This window comes from Leptidea sinapis, chromosome 22, assembly GCF_905404315.1.
Source record: "Leptidea sinapis chromosome 22, ilLepSina1.1, whole genome shotgun sequence".
Classification (NCBI taxonomy): Eukaryota; Metazoa; Arthropoda; class Insecta; order Lepidoptera; family Pieridae; genus Leptidea; species Leptidea sinapis.
In genome coordinates, this window is record NC_066286.1 from 5,363,993 (window position 1) to 5,370,065 (window position 6,073).

Consider the following 6,073-nt stretch of genomic DNA (forward strand, 5'->3'; position numbering starts at 1 on the left):
GCGACCTCAGTATTGTTATCCTGTGACTTAAGAGTGAATCATGAACGAATGTATAACCCGACAAAAATCCATGTTCTATTGTTTCTTTTAGCGTGACATCAAATGCCATAACAATTCAATTTTGTAGGGGAATAGATTGAAATTTCAAATGTTTTTCGTCATCTAGGTTATAAGTGACATCTCTACTCTGACAACTGTCATTCTCAGTTTAAACTTTTATAGCGCCAAAATTGTCAGTTAAATATTTACTCGCGTAAAGTTGTATTATTCTAAGGTTAGGTGTTGGTAAATACAAAATTAGCCTTAATCTTAGAGCAGCAGTAGTTACTCGCGAGTAAAAACTTACTCCAGTTAGGTCTTTTGTGGGGTGATGCTTTTACAACAAGATCTCAGAAATTGTTTGTCCAAAAAAGAGAATTGTTAAAAGACGTTTATGTGGCAAAGGTTATATATATTATTATACCTATATAACATAACTGACTTTCTTAGTAATACCACACATTAGGAATATAGCGATCGCCGGCAGGCTATTTAAATTATAGATTTCTTCGAATTAGAGATGGTTTCTTGCGCCCATCCCTTCTTCTCAGGTCTGAGGCATTCATTTCCGAATGGGTAGTAAGTTTTTCACTTTAAATAAGTGACTACATACCTAGTTTTGAATAACAATATTTGAATTCAAATATAATTGTGAGGAGTCACGAGTTTAGTACGGAATACACGAAAACAAAGATTTTAATAACAAATCTAGCGTTCAACAAAATAAAACTATTAAAACTTAAGTGTGTAAATGAAAATCGATGTAGTAACTAGCTGGCACTTACGTCGGACGCAAATATTTGCTCGGCAGTTCGCTACGACTCTATTGAGGCGCTGTTTGCTGTTTACTTGTCTAAGTGCTGCCTGCTGCCTCTTCGAGACAACCTGCCGACTTAGCACGATAGCGCTCCACGGTGGATGGTGCATTTTATTTCTGCTATATACCTTGTATAGTAATTAATGTTAAGAGGACTCTTAGAATGTAATCATTCAACGAAAATTTACTAAACCTTCAAATTAAAACTTAATTCTATGAAGTTATAGAATATAGCATAGCTAATTGTATAGTATAATATTTAGAGCTTTTAGCATTGGCTATTACACGCCGCAATGGCAAGCGTCCTGATGGAATGACGCTGGTGGCTTGGGCACGGGGAAGGGCGCTGGTGTGGGACGCTACTTGCGTCGACACTCTGGCTCCTTCTCATGTCCAAGTTACGTCAGTTGGTGCTGGGGCTGCTGCTTCGACTGCCGAAGACAGCTCAGTGAGTTATACATATTGTTCCGTTTGGTATTCTGACACCAAACGGCAGCCGCAGAGAATGTACAAAATACTATTTTCGCGCCTCAATAAGGCTACTGGAAACCCAAGCGCTGGCAGCTATTTCGGTCAACGGATCAGCCTAGCTATCCAACACGGAAATGCTGCCAGTATTCTTAGTACGCTTCTTGTAATGAATTAATTATGTCAATTTAATGTAATCATAGTATTGTAATTATGGTTACAAGTTTTGTTTTGTTTATCTTAATAAAAGCTAGATAATATTATGTATGTATGTAATTGCAGAATGTGATTCAATATTTTATAAGGAGTATTACTATGCCTTTTTGTCATCTTGTGGAGAAGGTCGCTCTTATACATCGATAGAAATATATTATTTTTCAGAGTTTGAAAGTCTATTTTCAAACTTCTGATGTGCATCGGGAGATATTCTTAGACTTTCTGTCTAAGCTCACCAGCAAGATTAGCATACTCAATATTATATAGATCACTAAAATCAGTCTATATCATTTCACTGTGAAACTTGACATTACAATACATGAGGCTTAGACTTTAAATTTTAAGGCAATACTGAGCTCTATAAAGCGTACTAAGACTTTGCTTAGACTTTACTTATGTAGAACTTTGCTGACTGTAATAAACTCGCGCACACTTGACTTTTGCAATGGGCTGATTTAGCTTAAGCTCAGAATAATTTCAACTGTCAAATGACTATAAAATCAAATATTATGCTTAGCTCACACTCAGCTAAATTTTACGTAAGTAAAGTCTGAGCAAAGTCTAAGCTTGCTATTTAGATCTGAGTCTGGGAGCTCCTCCTGATCGGTCACAACGAGTAGATCTTTTGGTTTTTAGCATGTTGTTTGTTGTTTAGCTTTATCGTGAGAAATGGTAGGCGTGCAGACAGGATACCGCGGCTAACCATGAAGGTTATATGATCTATATTCTATATCTAATAATTCATAAACTCCTTGGATTCATTAGTAATTACTATAAATATCACCTACGTTTTTGTAGGTGTTAAAATTACAGAAGAAGATTTTTTAAGGGACGAAGTAATACTTTTAGTATTGTCATAGCCACGTGAACAGATGTAGAATGGACCAAACAATCTTTTAACTTAGTGAGGACCGACGTGGTTAATTGCCAAGTAGACCAGGAGAGTGTTATGCAGTACCTCTGCAGTCTGCTGTTTTGAAGAAATTACGACGTACGGTGGGTTCTCTGTCATGTTTTGGGCTGGTATAACTTCAGAAGATCATACAGATGTTTAGCTGTGTACAGTGTACAGGAAGTGCTTCCGTGCTTAAGGACGACGATGCACAAGCACACCGAACGGGCGACGTAGAGCTTTACTCAGGTGAAGTCGGGATCCGACCTTTAGATTGGCCAGCACGAAGTCCCGTCCTCAGTCCCATTGAGCATGAGATTTTCTAAAACGACGTGTTAAAGTTTAACACCCCACAGAACATCCAAAAGCTTAAAATTGCGGAACAGGAGCGTTTTCCCGACGAACTCATAAACAAAACTCGTCCAAAGCATGCCACGAAGAACTACAGCAGTGTTATTTCAACCAGTAAAAGGCATAAAAGGCATTTATTTATCTCAAAATTGATTCCCTTAGAATTCTCTTTGATGTCATTTCTAATAATTACTAGATACTACTAACGCTTCGGAAACAAATGGCGCTCTGAGAGAGAAGAAATGGCGCAAGAAACTCTCCCAGCACTCTTTTTTTGCGCTCTTTTCTATAAAAATAAAAATAAACAATACTGTACAGTCATTTCTATCGCTATAAAATAATCACAATCTAGTCCCAGTCAGTGGAGGCCACACTCGATCTAATATTTTTTGGTCTATAATTTTTTATTTTTTATTATTATGTTAATTAAAATTTTTTTGCTCCTGACATCATCTAATTTTGTTTAATTACTTGTACCATTTATTGTATTAAATTAATTTACATGCGACCTTAAACCTGGCGAAACATGTGAAACTTTAAGATTGTGCCATCGTTACATAATATGTTTTTACGCAAATAAATAATTTGATTGATTGATTGGTAATTTTATACCCTTTAATACGTTGACTTTTCTCAAGAAATTTCTAGTCTCCGTGTGATTCTCCTAGTTACATTAGAGGAAATTTCCTCTGTTGTTTGGTTCCTTGGTTCAATAGTGCTTCCGTTCAGAAGCAACTTAGAAGGTATTTCAATTTCAGAAACTCAGGATGAGTTTAAAACTGACGGCAGCAATGTGTTGTAGCGCGTAGAAGTCTTGATGTAGGACGTAGCGTTACCGTAGCAATTCGAAAAACTATCGCAGCAATAATTGACACTGCAGCGACGTTTGGCAGAAATTCTTCGAACTGTGATCATACTGTAGGTTGTATGGGCTTGGTTGCGCGTGCGTTCCGATCAAAGTAATGACTGTTATTGTCATCAAAGAAGTTCTCGGCTCTATACATAGACGGCGGTGTATCAAAATTTAAAATGTTTTACCTACAATGTCAATGGGCATTCATATAATTTCATACAGTTATGAAAATGCGAGGTTAATTACTATTGAAGCATTTAGACACGACAACCTGTTTAGCCCGATTTTGAAAATCCACACATACACTGAGTAGGACAAGCTACACAATATACCACAAGAAAGGTTATGCCAAGAAATTTAGAATTCTCAAGCAGCGCGAAGTTAGAGCACCCGTGTAATTACACGTAAGCATTTGTGTAAGCATGTGTGTGTGTGTGTAACTGTTTTGTGTCCACGCAAGCCACTTTAATTGCGTTCACCTTGAGACGTTAAGTCTCATTTGCCCAGTAAATTTCACTAGCTACGGTGCCTTTCAGACCGAAACATAGTAATGTTTATACATTACTGCTTCACGGCAGAAATAGGCACCGTTGTGGTACCCATAATCTAGCCTGGTGTGTCTAGTCTCCTCTGGTCTGATTGCTTACCATCAACACAATCTATTAGTAAAGTTTTTCGGTGGGAAAATGGGAAAGATTGAAATCCCATACTCGTTATAACTCAACAGTACCACACAATACACAGCAACTCAATATCAGTTAACAAAGAGCTACGGTCACTGCAATGTGTAACAGACGAACAGTGTTCGTTACGAAGACGCTTTAAATCAATTAATAGATTCGGAAAACCATTTCGTAATGGACCAGATATTAATGGACGGACTGTGTTTGGTCCGTACGTATGAAATTCACATTTTAAGCAATTAAAACTGGTAATACTTGTTAAATCCTCTTCACTGATTACTTTCTGAACAAACTCGGGAAGTAAGAGTTGATAATATAACCTTTGAAGGCCGTTTAGCTCGTCGGAATTAAATATTTTTACCTTGCAAAAAGGTCCAATTTCCGTTCCTCTGATCTGAAGATCGTCTATGTACTAGCAACGTTTGTGAAGCGATTAGTTTTTCCATCATAGTTTGATAATTTTCGTTAAAAAGACACAACTGCTATAATAGTCTATACTAGTCTACGATATGTAAGATTGAAGGTTTTTTCTAAATTATGTATTAGTGAGTGCTTCTGATCATATTACAGGGTAATATTTCATCAAAAGTAATATAACGATTTAAAATATCGTCATAATAGTGTTGAATGTGCAATGTAACGCAGTTTCCACTTAATTAATTGGCTTTTAGCATTCAAGCTCTTTCTAATTTATTTCAAGAGAGTTAGTTACTATAAGTGTGTATCTCAGACTAACTAACTAACTGAATCCAACTCTGGCTTGGTTATCAACTTAAAGCTCATTAATAAGCTTTCGTTATTTATAAGGATACATATTTTTAGGGCTTTTTATCAGTGAGTCAAATTTTCCAGGATTAAATTGATAATGATAGGATCTAAGATTGTTCATTTTTTGCACCTATAACACAATATTTTAAACGCAACACTTATTTATGCACAAATTTGTTTCGAAACGAATATTTATTAAATATTTATGTATAACTAAAAATAAAAAATATAAGCTTTATATTTCAGATTAAAGTGAAATTCGAATAAATGTTCATTTATTTTACATGATATAATATCAAAAAGTTTTGCTACATTCCGTTTTATTTGAGTACCTACGCCCGGTGACCGAGCAGATGTTTATCATTAATTACCAAATAAAACAAAGATCCCATGTACCAACTTATTTGGTCTACGAGTGATCATAAATTAGTTGGGAGCGTGTGCGATGACTACCTTACAAACTACCTTCAAGAATGAGACGTATTTGTCCAATTATTTTAAAAACCGATACTCAATTCAAAAAACAGTTTCTTGAATCTCGTTACTAACTACTTACTTCTCCAATACAACACACACTACACGTAGCATGATATGTCTTGATGTAATTACTTCTTCAATACAACACACTATGCCCTTATGTTTCCACAAACAAACAAAAATATTTTAATTTCATAGGTAAATTGCATTACACCTGAAATATGATATTTTTAAATTACAGCTCGTTCGGAAGGTAGATTTCCTAAAAGAAGAAGGAGCAAGAAACTAAGGTTGCTCTTTTCAAAACTGAATGATATTACAGATTCTTATTTTCAAATTAATTTTACAAATCATTTTAATTACAATATATGCAAAGTGAAGTGCAAATCTGGAAGAGCGAAAGACTGCAAGTTTGAATATAATTTAATAATAAACAATACTAAAATCCACTCTGAGCAGGAAGTAGCTACTGCTTTTGAGAATTTTTTTTCTGACATTCCAGTTTCTAT